General features: G+C 47.0%; 1 protein-coding gene and 1 long non-coding RNA gene across 2 annotated transcripts in view; one reads left to right on the forward strand and one right to left on the reverse strand.

Moving 5' to 3' along the window:
- Positions 1 to 17,827, forward strand: part of LOC116986867 (SLAM family member 5-like) — a 361,696-nt gene that overhangs the window by 112,628 nt on the left and 231,241 nt on the right. The gene's annotated exons all lie outside the window — the stretch shown is intronic.
- LOC116986869 lies at positions 569 to 10,159 on the reverse strand. Its single transcript, XR_004415590.1, has 3 exons — positions 10,123 to 10,159; positions 6,480 to 6,483; positions 569 to 579 (listed from the first exon to the last, which is right to left on the reverse strand). It is a non-coding gene; the product is annotated as an uncharacterized LOC116986869 (long non-coding RNA).

A 17,827-nucleotide genomic window follows, 5' to 3' on the forward strand; every position in this document is an offset into this window, starting at 1 on the left:
GAATATATTTTCTCAACATTGTAATTGGTGGAAACTGATATTTTAATCTGCCTCATTGTGGACATTGGACTGTTTCTCTGGAACTCCTAGGTCAAGGAGTTTGTAGATGAGTTTGGATGGGTTTATGGTGTGAATGTTGAGCTATAGTTAATAAATAGGATGCTGGCATAGGTCCTTGTTGTGTAGGTGTTCTAGAGATGAGGTTACGACCAGGAAGATGGTGTCTGCTGTGGGCCTGTTGCAATGGTAGGCAATCTACAGTGGATCAAGGGTGCCTCTCCCTATAGCTCAGTCCCTCTAGTCCTGGCAACATCCTCGTGAATCTTCTCTGTACCCTTTGCAGCTTGACAACCTTTCCTAAAACATGGTGCCCAGAACTGAACATAATACTCTAAATGCAGCCTCACCAATGTCTTGTACAACTGCAACATGACCTCCCAACTTTTATACTCAATACTCTAACTGGTGAAGGCCAATGTGCCAAAAGCCTTTTTGACCACCTTACCTACCTGCAACTCCACCTTCAAGGAACCATGCACCTGCACTCCTAGGTCCGAGAAGCAACCTTCCACCATCATCCTCTGCTTCCTTCCATGAAGTCAATTTTCTATCTATTCAGCTATCTCTCCTGGGATCCCATGCGATCTAACCTTCCAGAGCAGCCTGCCATGCGGAACCTTGTTTTTGCTTAAGTCCATATATACATCTGTAGCTCTGCCCTCATCAACATTTTTGGTCACGTCTTCAAAAACTTAATCAGATTTGTGAGACACATATATGTGAGGTACAGAACCATGCTGACTATCCCTAATGAGCACTTATCTGTCGAAATGCCTGATAGACCTCGCGCATTTGTACGTGGCCTCCACACGTGGCAGCAGGCACCCAACCCCCCGCCGGGTAGCGCTCCAACTGCCCTGCTCTCTCTCCCAACGGCCCTGTTTGCTCTTTTACGGCCCCCCTCATTCTTGGCAGTTGCTCGCAGGTCCCTCCCTGATCTCGGTGGCGCGGATGCCTTCTTTGCTAGTGGCTAAGGGCCGTTCGGAGTCTGCGGTGGATGAGCCAGGCCTACTGGGTGGATCCTCCTTCCTCGTTGAGCAAGCCCAAGGCAGGCAAGGCCTGCTGGAGGGCTTGGTCCCGTTCACCGAGTTACTCCCGGTGCGTGGCTCGCCGCGATACTCCTGGCACATGCCTCGCAGGGATTATGGTGCGAATGTTCAGCTAGTGAATAAATAGAAGGCTGATGTAGGTTTCCTTTTTGTCTGAGGGTCTCCATTCTAGAGATGGGTTTAGGATCAGGGAGATGGCATCAGCTGTGGACCTATTGTGCTGGTTAGCAAACTGCAGTGGATTAAGGGGGTGGAGTTAATGTGCCATAACAGGCCTCTCAAAGCCGCCTTAAATCAGGTGGGGACCTTAGAATGGAGTGGACTTCTAGACCTTTGGTTCAACCACTTTGTTGCCAGATATAGCATGCAAGCCTTGCTGCAATCAATGAGTGTTCATTGGGAGGATGTAGGGAGGGACAGTTTAGGATGATGTGGGTGACTGGTTAGGGTGGTGGGTGGAGAGAGGGCGTGTTTAAGGTGGAGGTAGTCAGTGTTTGGGGTGAGGGCGTGTTCACCACGGTAGATGTTGAGCCAGTAGATCGACAGGTTGAGTTTCTCAACACTTGTTGGAACTTCACTCACCCAGGCAAGTCGAGAGTGTTGCTTCGTACTGTCTCCCAGAGGAGACCCGATGTCTCACATGTCCTGTAGCCATGGTGTCAATTGGAGTTACAGGTTAATCATGTTCCCAGCTTGTTGATGGGTGGGACTGGATGATGGAAATATCATTAAACATTGGGGGTAGGTGGTAAGATGCACCTGTTGTGGATGATCATCGCCTGGCACGGTGTGAATGTTACTAGTCATTTCTCAGCCGCTGCCTAAATGTTGACTGGGTCTTGCTGAGGAGTTGTGAATGTATCGCACCCTGGATACGTTCCTGCACACAAGATTGAATGCTTGATTCCAGAGAAACTCCCATAGATGGTCAACTCCTCATCCCCCCCCCAAAGGAACAGGTAGCGGGAGAGCGGGGTGCAGAGCAAGAGACGGGGGGCAGATGCGAGGGGGAGACAGGGGAGAGTGCACACACAGACACACGCCTCATCTGCAACCAGGATCGATTCCGGGTCTCCGGCACCCCCCCCCCCCCGAGTGTCCCATCCCCGCCCGAGGGGCGGCCGGAGATGTACAGGGTGACCCTGGACAGACGACACCAGTGGCCCCAGGCCACAGCCAGTGCGGAGAAGAAGGGCCAGCCCCAGCTACCGGGCAACCCCCCCCCAGACGCCGGCAATAGCCGAGCACCAACCATCAACGGTAAGCTGTGGGCTGAGGAGCTTTCTCATTCAAGTTCGTGACCCAACTCACGGAACTACCTGAGTTTTTAACATATTGTGTAAAAATATTATATAAATCATACCTGAAACTCATCAAGACTAAAACATGCAAAAAAATTTTAAATATGAGAAAACATCCAATTTTCCGAGTAGTAATTGTCCAATCAATGCACGTTTGACATTGAGGTTGGACGCAAATTGACCAATCCCACACTTTGTTTTATCGTCGCTAGGCAGCGGGGACTCTGGGATCATGGCTGCCTCCTAATTACATCAAAACAATAGCAAGGTTTCCAAGGAATAAAGGTAACTAGATTAAGTGGGACCTGTTGGTTCCCTGGTTCACACAGGAGGGTTGGTCCCCTACTTGCCACAATTTCCAATATGGTGGCCAGTGGGAGAGGGGGGGGGGGGGCTTTCTGGAGTGCTAGTATGGGTGTTGTGGGCCGAAGGGACTGGTTTCCAGAGGATTGGAATGGACATTGTGGGCCAAATGGATTCCTGGGCTGGCAGCTCAGTCACTCAGGCCTGGTGGACTGGCAGCTCAGTCACTCAGGGCTGGTGGGCTGGCAGCTCAGTCACTGAGGCCTGGTGGGCTGGCAGCTCAGTCACTCAGGGCTGGTAGGCTGGCAGCTCAGTGACTCAGGGCTGGTGGGCTGGCAGCTCAGTCACTCAGGGCTGGTGGGCTGGCAGCTCCGCCACTCAGGGCTGGTGGGCTGGCAGCTCCGCCATTCAGGGCTGGTGGGCTGGCAGCTCAGTCACTCAGGGCTGATGGGCTGGCAGCTCAGTCACTCAGGGCTGGTGGGCTGGCAGCTCCGCCACTCAGGGCTGGTGGGCTGGCAGTTCCGCCACTCAGGGCTGGTGGGCTGGCAGCTCAGTTAGTCAGGGCTGGTGGGCTGGCAGTTCACTCACGGCTATTCCTTGAAATTCCATTTCAAGCAGAGTGCAGGCCTCCAAATTCAATATCATAGCATTTCAGGCAGAGTGTAGGCCACCAAATTCAATCTCATAGCATTTCAGGCAGAATGCAGGCCACCAAATTCAATCTCATAGCATTTCAGGCAGAGTGCAGGCCACCAAATTACCAAACAACTCATTGCATTGTCATTAAGGGCTAACAAATCATTTATTGCAAGTACATTGCAGACTCACAGTTCAGTTTATTCACAGCTTCAAATCACAGTTGTGAACTCTCCCTCGCGATCTTCCTGAGTGACTAACTCATGTCCAGGTATCCGGGGTTTTATAGTCCTGCCCCCCCAGGAAGGGGCATTACCTTCATCGTGATTGACAGGCGAGAGGAACAATCAGCTGATCTCAAGATTTTTTAAAACACTCATAACTTTTTTATGTTTCATCGATCGGAAAAATCCTTGGGGCTGCCTCATCGGAGGAAGACTGTGTAAGATGGCCAAAAATCACAGCGATATATGATAGCGTTTTTTCTAAAATCAATATACAGCGTAGACAGGAAGTGGTCAAGATGAGACATTTAGCTATAGAGAAGCTAACCTTGCTGATAATGTTTTTCAATTGATTTATCTTTATAAAGTTATGATGTGAACTTTCAAATAAAAATTATGAATAAAAAATGTAGAGCTAGGGTTAGGATTAGGGTCGGTCGGTCAGTTGGTCGGTCAGTCAGTTATTCAGTCGGTCAGTCGGTCGATCAGTCAGTCTGTCGGTAGGCCGATGGATGCTATGGAGGATCGGTCGGGCCGGGCCGCTGGTGGGTGCTGAGAGTGGTCAGACGGCCGTTGGGTGATGAGAGTGGTCAGATGGCCAGTGGGTGATGCGAGTGGTCAGTCAGGCTGTTGGCTGGCCGGTGTGGCAGTGAGCGAGCAGGCGGACTGACAGAGCCGGTGCTATGGGGGTGCTGAAGGCAGCCCGGGCAGCGTGCAGGGCAGTGCTGCTCCCCACCATCATCACCACGATGATCCAGAAGGGCATGCTGGCCGAGGTAGACGAGTTGAGGGGCCACATGTACGTAGCGCGCAGCTGGTCCCAAAGCGGCTCCAGCTCCAGCCGAGGGCAGCTCTGCAAGGGGGGCGAGTTAGGATTAGGCATTTTCCTGTCAGTGGAAGATGCCTTAGCACTGCCCCAGTCCCATTATGGCCGTGACCCCCACTCTGCACACTGGCAGTCAGTGGGATTCAGTAAACGGGGGAACCCACGGGAACTGCCCTCACCAATTGGATGGTTCAGGAGCCGGACCGCTGCCGCAGTCTCATTCAAAATGCCCACTCACAATTATATTCATATTATTTTTACATAAATACTAGATCCAGTGCAGACCTGTTGGGTCTGTTGCGGGGGGGAGGGGCCAGGAGGCAGGTGGGCCAGGTGCAAAGGCATTGTGAGGTCAGCAGCTGGGCAACCGCAATATTGTTTTTAAATGTCAGTTTGGTGATTGATTTTAGTAAATATCTCGGGAAATAATTGACCATATTTATAGAGGATTGGATTTTTGAAATCATAAGGAAAATTTCTACCAGAAGATGTAAATAAATCATTGTTATTGTAATGTCAGCAGCTGGGCAGATTGAAAAAAAAAGGTCAGATTGGTCAGTAATTTTAATTAAAAAGTTGGGAAAATAATGTACCAAATGTACAGAGTGGTTTTCTAAAATCACAAGGAAAATTTCTACTGAAATATGTAAAAATGTCCCCGTTTTGGCGTCTGGTTTTCGAGGAGATACGTTTCAAAGGCAAAATGACACCCACGCACACACAGTTTTAATAGATACTAGACCAAGTGCAGACCCGTTGGGTCTGTTTCCCCAACGGCATTTGTGGGGCGGGGGTGAGAAGAGGGGAGGGAGGGGAGAGGAGGAGGAGGAAACGGGATAGATTTGGGAAGGAAAGGAGAGCTGGGTAGGGGGTGAGAGATGGGGAGAGAGATGTGGGGGAGGGGGGATGGGGAAGATGGGGAGGAGGGAGGGAGGGGGAGAGGGGTGGGGGAGAGAGGGGAAAGAGTGGGGAGGTAGAGTGGAGGGGAAGGGGAGAGAAGTGGAAGAGTGGGGAGGGAGGAGGAGAGGGGTAGGGGGAGTGATGGAAGAGGGACAGAGGGGTAGGGGAAGGGGTGGGGGAGAGAGGGGAAGGGACGGGAAGAGAGAGGGGTGGGGGTGGGAGAGGCGTGGGGTAAGGGGATAGAAGAGCAAGAGTGGGGAGGGAGGGGTAGGGGGAAGGGGTGGGAGAGAGGGATGGGTGGGAGAGGGAGAGGGGTGAGGAGAGGGAAACATAGAAGCATAGAAATTAAGTGCAGCAGTAGGCCATTTGGCCCTTCGAGCCTGCACCACCATTCAATATGATCATGGCTGATCATCCAACTCAGTATCCTGTACCTGCCTTCTCTCAATACCCCCTGATCCCTTTAGCCACAAGGGCCACATCTAACTCCCTCTTAAATACAGCCAATGAACTGGCCTCAACTACCTTCTGTGGCAGAGAGTTCCAGAGACTCACCACTATCAGTGTGAAAAATGATTTCCTCATCTCAGTACTAAAGGATTTCCCCTTTATCCTTAAACTGTGACCCGCTTGTCCTGGACTTCCCCAACATCGGGAACAATCTTCCTACATCAGACAAATGCAATTCAGGTCTTTTCACTTCACAAGCAAAGTCAGGATGACGGTTAGTGAAGAATTCGAATATTCGCTGAGCGTTCAGATGCTGCGCGCGCCTCCTGCACCAAAGGGGGGGTCGTGTGTCGTCACACACAAAGATCTTGTAGCGGAGAGTTCCGCTATAAGATCTTTTGTCACATACTAAGCACGCGCCTCCACAAACAGATGAGCGTCTTCTTGAATGGAGACGTGTGGCCGCCTCCACAAACAGTCACACACACTGAGGATCCGCCCCCACAAAAAATATTTTGTGAGGAAGGGGAGGAGGAGGGTGGAGAGGGAGAGGGGGAGGGGGGGGAGAAGAGGATGGGGGAGAGGGGTTGGAGCGGGCGTGCATGAGTCGAGAGAAGAGAAAAGGGCAGAGAGAGAGAGAGGTGGTACAACAACAAAAAAGCTGGATAAACTCAGCGGGCGCAGCAGCATCTATGGACCGAAGGAAAAGGGCAACGGTTTTGGCCGAAACCCTTCTTCCGGGTTTCGGCCAAAAACGTTGACCATTCAATTCGCTCCATAGATGCTGCCGCACCCGCTGAGTTTATCCAGGTTTTTTTTATGTCCACCTATGATTTTCCAGCATCTGTAGTTCCTTCTTAAAGACAGAGACTGTGCACGGTAAGGGAATTAGGAGGGAGAGGGGGAAGAGTGTGGAGGGAGGGGGAGAGTGGGATTGGAGGGAGAGGGGGTGGGGGGAGAGAGAAGTGGAAGAGAGGGGAGGAGGGAGGGAGGGAGGGAGGGAGGGAGGGAGGGAGGGGGAGAGGGTAGCAGGAGTGGTGGAAGAGGGACAGGGGGAGTGGTAGAAGAGGGACAGAGGGGTAGGGGAAGGGGTGGGGGAGAGAGGGGAAGGGAGGGGGGGTGAGGGAGGGAGAGGGGTGGGGTAAGGGAAGAGAAGTGGGAGAGGGAGGGGTAAGGGGAGTGGTGGAAGAGGGACAGAGGGGAAGGGGGCGGGGGAGAGAGGGAAGGGGGTGGGGTAGAGAGGGAAGGGGTGGGGGAGAGAGGGATGGAAGAGGGGTGAGGAGAGGGAGAGGGTGAGGAGAGGGGAGAGAAGTGGAAGAGTGGGGAGGGAGGGAGGGGTAGCGGGAGTGGTGGAAGAGGGACGGGGGAGTGGTGGAAGAGGGACAGAGGGGTAGGGGAAGGGGTGGGACAGGGAGGGGAAGAGAGAGGGGTGACGGAGGGAGAGGGGTGGGGTAAGGGGAGAGAAGTGGAAGAGGGGAGGGAGGGGTAGAGGGACTGGTGGAAGAGGGACAGAGGGGTAGGGGAAGGGGGTGGGGGGAGAGAGGGAAGGGGGTGGGGTAGAGAGGGAAGGGGGTGGGGGAGAGAGGGATGGGTGGGAGAGGGAGAGGGGTGAAGGGAGGGAAACATTGAAACATAGAAATTAAGTGCAGGAGTAGGCCATTCGGTCCTTCTAGCCTGCATCACCATTCAATATGATCATGGCTGATCATCCAACTCAGTATCCTGTACCTGCCTTCTCTCCTTACCCCATGATCCCTTTAGCCACAAGGGCCACATCTAACTCCCTCTTAAATATAGCCAATGAACTGACCTCAAATACCTTCTGTGGCAGAGAATTCCAGAGATTCACCACTCTCTGTGTGAAAAATGTTTTCCTCATCTCAGTACTAAAGGATTTCCCCCTTATCCTTAAACTGTGACCCCTTGTTCTGGTCTTCCCCAACATCCGGAACAATCTTCCTGCATCTAGCCTGTCCAACCCCTTAAGAATTTTATACGTTTCTATAAGATACCCCCTCAATCTTCTAAAATCTAGCGAGTACAAGGCGAGTCTATCCAGTCTTTCTTCATATGAAAATCCTGACATTCCAGGAATCAGTCTGGTGAACCTTCTCTGTACTCCCTCTATGGCAACAATGTATTTGAGCATTGGGCATTGTGACATCACATGATGGAACGTTCACCAGGGGCTGGGGCTCCTGCAAAGGCATATGTAAATGAATCCATTCCGATTGGACATCTGTGAGCATTGGGCATTGTGACATCACACGATGGAACGGTCACCAGGGGCTGGGGCTGGTGCTGATTCTATGGGTGAGAAGCCAGTTTATTTTTGAAATATTGGGGGGGGGGGAAGGATTTGATTAAAAACGTGTACTTAAACACGACGAAATGTGTTTCTTAGAAAGAAAAGTGAAATCTCTACCGAAATGGAAAAGATGTCGGCGATTCTGCGTCTGGTTTCGGAGTTGCAGTGAATCAAAGGAAGAAATGCAGCCGGAAGCCGTACATGTAAATGGATCCATTCCGATTGGACATCTGCGAGCATTGGGCATTGTGATTGGACATCTGCGAGCATTGGGCATTGTGACATCACACGATGGAAACGAATCAAAAGGCAGAAAGGCAGCCGGACGGACGGCAGGCGACAGGCACAGACTTTTATATAATAGATAGAAGACTAGACAAAGTGGGACCCGTTGGGTCCCATGTTCACACGGGAGGGCTGATCCCCCGACGCAATATTCCACCACTCCACTAATTCCAATATTGGTGGCCAGTGGGGGCTTTCTGGAGCGCTGGTATGGGTGTTGTTGGCTGCAGGGACTACTGGTCTCCAGAGGGCTAGTATGGACATTGTGGGCCAAATGGATTCTTGGGGTTGCAGCTCAGTCCCTCAAGCCTGACGTGCTGGCAGCTCACTCACGGCTGGTGGGCTGGCAGTTGACTCACGGCTATTCCTTGAAATTCCATTTCAAGCAGAGTGCAAGGCCACCAAATTCAAATCCATTTTCCTACCATTTCAAGCAGGGTGCAAGGCCACCAAATTCAAGTGCAGTTTCTTACCTCTTCGAGCCAGATGCAAAGCCGTAAAATTCAAGTGCAGTTTCATGCCATTTCAAGCAGGGTGCAAGGCCACCAAATTCAAGTGTATTTCGTACCACTTCAAGCAGGGTGCAATGCCACCAAATTCAAGTGCAATTTTGTACCACTTCAAGCAGGGTGCAAGGCCACCAAATTCAAGTGTATTTTCCTACCATTTCAAGCAGGATGCAAAGCCACCACATTCAAATGCAGTTTCATACCATTTCAAGCAGGGTGAAACTAACTTAAAACCACCATAAAACCATACAAAACACCACATAAACACCACACTCGCAGTTCAGTAGACATTCAGTGTGTTCAGTTGATTCACAGCTCAGACATAGTCGTGACCTCTCCCTCTCCCATCTTGCAGAGACTGAGCCACACCCACACTTCCGGGTTTTATAATCCCTCCCCCTCCCACCGAAAGGGGCGTGGCCTTCATGGCGTGATTGACAGGAGAGAGATTCTCAACATTTTTTAAACACTATTAACACTTTTATTTTTCATTGATGGGAAGAATCCTTTGCACCTGATGAGCGGAGGGGGACTGAGTAAGATGGCCAAAAATCACAGCCGTAAGTGGTAGCGTTTTATCTAAAAGCACCATCTGCGGAGAGAGATTCAGACAAAACTCTTGGGACATGGTACATTAATTCTGTGTCTCTCTCCACAGACAATGTCTGACCCACTCGATGTGTGACAGTGAACAGATGAATAATGTTCCCAGTGCCTGATGCTCCACATCACGAGGTCCAGTAGAGAAAGGTTGGCTGAGAGTGGTTTCTCTGGTGAAATGGTCACCAGTTAGTGCTGGCAGGAAACATAAAACATCAGTAATAAGCCATTGGCAATGGGTGACCCTGCTTCAGCCACAGAGAGAGGGACCCAGGAGCTTTATGGAGGTGTAGACAGTCCTTGGGCTCTTCCCACTGCGTTGGGGAGAGAGTCCAAGGACCTATCAGTACATCCGTCTCCCTGGGTGGGGTCTCCCTCGCCCCTCCTTGGTCCTGATCATTGGCACTTTCCCCCAGGATGTAAATAAATGAAAACTACAACTGGGACGAATGTCCCTGGAACATTGATGGAGATACAGTCAGTAACACGGAGCAGAGAGCTAGTATGGTTACAAACCACAGTCTGGGACGGAGAGTCAGGGATACTGAGGGTCACTGATCTGGGTGTGGGGTCACCACTGGTCACTGCAGAACCCCTGGTGTTTAACATGGTTCCTCCTTACCGAGCCGGTGGGAAAAGGACACAGATTCCAGAGGGAGGGTACCATGCACTGCACTGGAGATGAGCATCGTTCCCCAGTAACTGGGCATATGCAGAGGCACTCGCTGTTCAATGGAGACTGCATGGTGTCTGTGAGCTGGGGGACTCTGTCCAAAGTTGTCTGTGAGCTGGAGTCTCTCTGTCAGAGGGTGTCTGTGAGCCAGGTTCTCTCTCAGGGAGCGTCTGAGAGCTGGAGCCTTTCTCTCAGGCGGCGTCTGTGAGTTGGAGTCACTGTCAGAGCTGCCGATCTTCGTCCAATCCATTCTTCAATCACAGCATATCTGCCGTGTCTGTGGGACAGAGAGCAGAGGTGAGGAGACCAGTGAGTGCCCATTGACAGACACTTCTCAGTGTCCCCACACCAACCCCCCTTCCCTCACAAAGCAGCAGCTTGATACCCACTGACACTGACGCTCCCTGTCGCACTCAATCCATTCACCCTTAGAACTTACCCTTGTGAGCCTGTCCATTCAGAGACCGAGACTCTGGTCCCATCAGTCCAATCTCCCACAAAATTCCATGGAAGACATCTCGACAACAAAACATAACCCTGGGTGTGTACTGGGTGTGTGAGGACAGTGTACCCCAGTAACTGGGTGTGTGGGGGACAGTGTACCTCAGTAACTGGGTGTGTGCCGACAGTGTACCCCAGTAACTGAGTGTGTGGGGGACAGTGTACTCCAGTAACTGGGTGTGTGGGGGACAGTGTACCCCAGTAACTGGGTGTGTGGGGACAGTGTACCCCAGTAACTGAGTGTGTGGGGACAGTGTACCCCAGTAACTGAGTGTGTGGGGACAGTGTACCCCAGTAACTGAGTGTGTGGGGGACAGTGTACCCCAGTAACTGAGTGTGTGGGGACAGTGTACCCCAGTAACTGGGTATGTGGAGACAGTGTACTCCAGTAACTGAGTGTGTGGGGGACAGTGTACTCCAGTAACTGAGTGTGTGGGGGACAGTGTACCCCAGTAACTGGGTGTGTGGGGACAGTGTACCCCAGTAACTGGGTGTGTGGGGACAGTGTACCCCAGTAACTGAGTGTATGGGGACAGTGTACCCCAGTAACTGAGTGTATGGGGACAGTGTACCCCAGTAACTGAGTGTGTGGAGACAGTGTACCCCAGTAACTGAGTGTGTGGGGGACAGTGCTGACATTTCCCACCTATAGTCCTATCTCAGCACCTGGTTCCACCATAGGGTGTTAGTGGTGGTCTACAGGAGCCCACCGCTGCGAACATTGCTGTTGCTTACCGTTCTCTACATTTAATTGCCTTGGCCAGGATTGATGACTGATTTTGGATTCCACAAGACTGTTGGGGAAAGAACACAAGTTACAAGGCAATGATCTGCTTCTTGGAACCCTCTCACATTACACATCCTTCCCCATCTTCCATTCTCTGCCCATCCCTGCCACAAACCTGCACCTCCCACCTTCTCCCGCTCGTCTCCTCTCACCTGCCCTTTCTATCATCTTGCCCACATTCCCTGCCCCTCCCCTATCAGCTCCTCCCACCCTTCCTACCCCTTGTTCTGCACTCCCCTGACGACCCCACACTCCCCAGACTGGTGCAGACACTCACGGGTACAGAAGGAAGCACGGCTCTTTGAATCTTCTCGGCACCAGTTGACCCAGCCGGCACGCAGCTCGGCGCACGTCAGATGTGCTGCACTCAGCATGCAGCCGTAAGCGATGATGATGACCACAGTAATCACTTTCAGAACCACAATCGTGATCAGCATTATCGCCCACCACGGCAATCCTGTGGCAGGTGAAGAGAAAAGACTGAGTGACTCCAAACCCATCGTCTCTCCCAGTGACACGGGGTGGACAGATCCACTCCCCCCCACCCCAGTATCATGCCCCCACTGCCAGTCCCATCTCTCCCCACTAAACCCATAATCGGTGCCTGCCATCCTATTTTCTCTCCTTGTACAGTACAGCCAGGCCTGTTGGGCACGTCCCAGTGGCCAGAACCACATCAGTAACAGGTTGCATGGCCACAGTAGCTCAATCATCTCCCATCGGCCACGCATCCTCACCCCACCTTGGACTCCTCCTAATTTCACACATTTCCTCCCCCACTCCAATCGCACCTCAATTCTTCATCTCACAGTCCTGGTGAAGGATGCTTCATCTGAAATGTGGACTGTTTGTCTCTCCATGTTTTGTCTGATGTTTTCTAGCATTTCTTGCTTATAGATCTCAACCTTCTGCAGATTTTAACTGTGTTATAGATCCATACTTAGATAAATCAATAAAGCTAGGGAAGCGTCTTGTTAAAACTAAGACCTGTGAATTTTTAAATACTTATATAAAAATAATAACATAGCTGATATTTGGAGAATAGCAAATCCAAGTGGTAGGGAATACTCATTTTATTCATCAGTTCACAAAACTTATTCGCGAATTGACTATTTTTTATTGGACACAAAATTAATCCCGTATACGAATAAACCATCATATCATAATAGTATTATTTCTGATCATTCACCATTGACTTTTATACTTAAAATTGAGGGAATGCCGAGTATAAAACCTTTTTGGAGATTCAATGTACATATATTAAATAAGCCGCAGGGTTATGAGTATATAAAAGAACAAATAAAACTTTTTTTCGAAATAAATGACACGCCGGGTATTTCTGCACCGCTATTATGGGAAACCTTCAAGGCATATATTCGCGGCGTCATAATTTCTTACCAAAGTTTTCAAAATAACTTCAGCGGATAGAACAGAAAATAAAACTACTAGAACTGGACAATGCAACTGACCCAACCATAAATAAACATAATAAGATAATTTTATTGAAATATAAAGTCAATAGAATACTATCGGCTAGAGTAATAAGATTATTCCAAATTACAAAACAAGCACACTTCGAATTTGGGGATAAGCCACATAAACTACTTACGAGGCAACTGAAGCAACGAGAAAAGGAAAAAACTATTATTAAAATTAAATCGGATAAGGGTGAGTTTTTAACACTGCCTAAGGTTATTAATAAGAGGTTTGCCCAATTTGATCACAATTTATATACATCTAAAATAAATACAGATGTAAGTAAAATTACAAATTTTTTAGATAATTGCAAGCTCCCAAAATTGGATAGTTTAGAACAAGAGCAATTAGGAGCACGGATTACTAGTGAAGAAATAAAACAAATAATAAACTCGCTGAAAAATGGGAAGACCCCAGGACCAGACGGTTTTAGTAATGAATTTTATAAAAGATTTCAGGAGTCAATTATACCAAGATTATTCAAGTTATACACGCAGGCTTATACCGAAAATAAACTACCAGAAACCCTAGCAGAAGTAACAATAACACTTATACCAAAAAAAGATAAAGATTTAGATGAACCGGGTTCTTATAGAGCTATTTCACTACTAAATACGGATCAGAAAATTTTAGCAAAGATTCTAGCTAGAAGGCTAAATAATTATATTAACAATTTAATAAATACGGATCAAACGGGATTTATACCCAAAAGACAATCATTTAATAATTTGAGAAGGCTTTTCAATATAATGTACTCTCATAATGAGGACAATGAAGATATTTCAGTTGTCACGCTGGATGCAGAGAAGGCATTTGATCAAGTAGAATGGCAGTATTTATACAAGGTACTCCAAAAATTCAATATGGGAGAGAATTTTATTAGATGGGTTAAACTACTTTACGATAGACCTACGGCAAGAATATTAACTAACAATACGCTATCTCCAAAATTTTACTTATCAAGGGGTAATAGGCAAGGGTGTGCCTTATCACCATTGCTATTTGCCCTTATGATAGAACCGTTGGCCGAAAGGATTAGAAATCACCCGAATATTCACGGATATAACACTAAGGATTCAAAGAATAAAATTTCATTATATGCTGATGATATTCTTTTATATATTACTAATACACAAACGAGTATACCCACCTTATTAACACTAATTGAGGAATTCGGCTCTTTTTCAGGATATAGAATAAATTGGAATAAAAGCGAAATTATGTCTTTAAAACCACAGGATTCGAGACACTTACTAAAATTCCCCTTCAAAGTTGCAACAGAAAAATTCAAGTATCTGGGTATTCAAATTACGAGAAGACACAAATCATTATTTAGTGCCAATTTTATACCACTATTAAATAAACTGAATGATATGATTAAATTTTGGAAAACACTTCCGCTCTCATTGATAGGTAGAATTAACGCTATAAAAATGACTTTCTTACCACAATTAATATATTTGTTTCAAGCGATCCCAATATATATTCCAAAATATTTTTTCAAAAAACTAGATTCCACTATCACTAATTTTATATGGGATTACAGAACACATAGAATTCAACGAAAGCATTTGTGCAAATCTAAAGAAGTTGGGGGTTTATCATTACCTAACTTTATGTATTACTACTGGGCAGTGCATATTAAGAACATAATGTACTGGCTGGATAGTTCACTCAGCAGTTGGAGTGGATAAGAATGGAGAAAGAGGAGTGCTATCCGCACGATATAGGAACGATCCTGCTCTCACCGATAAAATTGAATAGTATAATATATAAGAAGAACCCAATTATTCACAATATAATAAGAATTTGGAAACAAATAAAAGTATCCTTGAAATTAAATAATTTATCAGTACTAACCCCACTATTGAACAACCCCGCATTCAAACCTTCTCTCATCGACAACACATATCAACAATGGAATAGACTGGGGATTAGGAAAGTAGGGGATATGTATGAATTGGGTAAACTGTTATCATTTCAACAATTAAAATTAAAATTTAAATTGAAGGATAATCAATATTTTAAATATATACAGGTATGTGACTTTATGAAGAAATATACACATAGATTTCAAACTATATTTTTAGACCCTTTAGAAGAAGCAATGAATATTAAGGCTGATTCACAAAAATTAATATCATACTTTTATAATAATATATTATATAGAGAATCACCCTCAACAGAAGCACTAAGGGAAGATTGGGAACATGAGCTAATGATAAAGATCTCAAAGGATAGATGGGAAAAGTATTTGATGAATACACATAACTGTTCTATTAATACAAGACATAATTTAATTCAATTCAAATTATTACATAGACTATATTATTCAAAAACGAGGTTGAATAAATTTTATCCAAACGTCTCTCCCAGATGCGATAAATGTTTGTTTCAAAACGCTAATTTAACACATTCATTTGTAGGATGTACAAAGTTGAATAAATTTTGGAGTGATATATTTGATATATTTACAAAGCTCTTCAAGTCAAGAATAGAACCCAAAATGGAATGGATTATATTTGGAATAATAGGAGAAGATACCAATTTAAATAAAGACCAAATTTTTTTTTTAATTATGGGTTAATAATTGGAAAGAAATTGATACTTAAATTTTGGAAAAATACAACCATACCAACTGTTAAAATGTGGATTAGGAATATGATGGACATAGCACGCCTTGAAGAAATGAGACTCCGACTAATAGATAAATATGACCAATTCTTAAGGAGTTGGTCTCCTTTCATCGACTTTTTGGAATCATGTGATGCAGCGGTACCATAAGGATTGCTGATTTCAGTTCATGACGTGGATAGATCTACATCTCCGAATTTAGATTTGAAAAATTCTCTTTTAAGGGGCCTTCTCTTCTATTTCCCACCTTTTCTTTTTCTTTTCTTTTTTTCTTTTTATTTTTTATATACACACTTCACATTTTTCTACTCTCTACCATCTATTTTTCCACTCTTTCCCCTTTCTATTGTTTTCGTTTTCTTTTTCTTGTCTTGCTTACTTCCTTCTCATAACATAAAACTAGAGGTTGTACATGGAATGGATTACGGTATGACATAGTTGGCACCTAAAATTAGGTGCCACTGTATTGTTTTGTATTGTATTAACTTCTAATAAAATTTAAAAAATTAAAAAAATTAAAAAAAAAATCCTCTGCATTCCCTCCTCCACCTTCCAATTCTCTTTGCAAGCTCCCCTCTATTCACACATCACGTAAAGGAAGACAGATGTGGTTGTCTAATGCAAATGTTCCCAGTCTCAGGGTAACATCTGTAATGATATCATGAGGAGTTCCTCATTGCAGTGTCCTGGGCCCAACCATCTTCAGCTGCTTCATCAATGCCCTTCCTTCCATCCCAAGGTCAGAAGTGGGGATGATCACTGATGATTGCACAATGTTTAGTTCCATTCACAACACAGCGAGTGAACAGCTCATGCCTGCATGCAGCAGGACCCAGAAAACATTCAAGCACTTTCAACTCGGTGGGAAGTTCCATTCACACCAGTATCAGGCAATAACCATCTCCAACAGGAAAGAATCCAACCACCCACCATGACATTCACAGAGACATTAAATTGGAGCAGGATCAAGATCTGGTCCCAGGCTGCTGCACCATCCGTGAGATTGTACGCTTCAAACTCATTTCCTTCCCTCATCCCCTAACTCATTCAGCATTACAAAATGGATCCAATAATGGGATGAGTGCCTCTGGTCGGCATTGACGTGGTGGGCCAAATGCTGTGAATGGTTCTATGACTCTAAATACTTAAATAATCCACTTTTGGGGGGAAAATGGTGGTGAATCACAAACTTGTCCAAACCAAACCCATCCCCCCCCCCCCCCCTCCCACTGAAGCTCACCAGATGCGGTCTGTTTACAGATGTCCTTCAGCTGGATCTTTGCCGTACCCTCGCTGACTTGGTTCCTGGCCTCGCACTTGTACACAATGTGGCTGAACTCTCCTGTGTGATTAACGTCCACCATCGCTCCATGTCCCCGGATGTGATGGGTGTTGTCGTTCCCCAGAACTTTTCCTTTCCTCCACCACTTGAAGCTGGTGGGGTCACCGGAGGTCACGGAGCAGCTCAGGGTGAAGTTGCACATGCCGTTGAGAACCGCGGGGTTTTCAGCCTGAATCTGTGTTCCTGCTATGGGATCTGAGGTTGGGACGGAGATGAAAGATGAATAAAGAAGATCCATGTGCTCCTCAATCCACAACTACTTCCCCCATCCCCAACAGCCACAGCAAATTTTAAGCCGATTGTATTAATTCCACCCTCTAGTTTAACTCTTGCATCAGTTCAGCCCGTTGGTGCTGGAGGAAGTCCACACATGTGCTGCACCCCCTTCCCGACTACTGCACGCGCTCATCAGCAATGTCATGAATCTCCTTAGCGACTAAACTCACTGCCTGTGGGGGAGGGAATTTCAAAGAAACTGAGTAAAGAAATTACTCCCCTTCTCTGTCTGGAATGTCCAACCTCTTATTACCCCCTCTCTCCCCCCCCCGCCCCATGTTTCTTCCTGCACCTGTTTTTTTGTGATCACAGGGTTTGCTAACCCAGGGGTATGAAAGTTAGAGGTAGACACAAAAAGCTGGAGTAACTCAGTGGGGCAGGCAGCATCTCTGGAGAGAAGGAATGGGTGACATTTCGGGTGAGAATGAATGGCTGGACGGGAGGAGACCTATTTGTTGATTGGACGGGAGGAGACCTATTTGTTGATTGGACGGGAATTTTAAAGCAAGCTGGTTGGTGATTGGATGCAACCCCCTTAGAGACAGCGATTAATTGGCCGCCAAATAAAATTGTCAAATCTGTAACAAAAATCACGGGTCGGTGCGAACTCAGTGGACTATCTGGTTGTATCTCCAAACTAATCTGGTTGTATCAACCAGACTATCTGGTTGTATCTCCAAACTAAAC

The sequence above is a fragment of the Amblyraja radiata genome, chromosome 24, assembly GCF_010909765.2.
Source record: "Amblyraja radiata isolate CabotCenter1 chromosome 24, sAmbRad1.1.pri, whole genome shotgun sequence".
NCBI lineage: Eukaryota > Metazoa > Chordata > Chondrichthyes > Rajiformes > Rajidae > Amblyraja > Amblyraja radiata.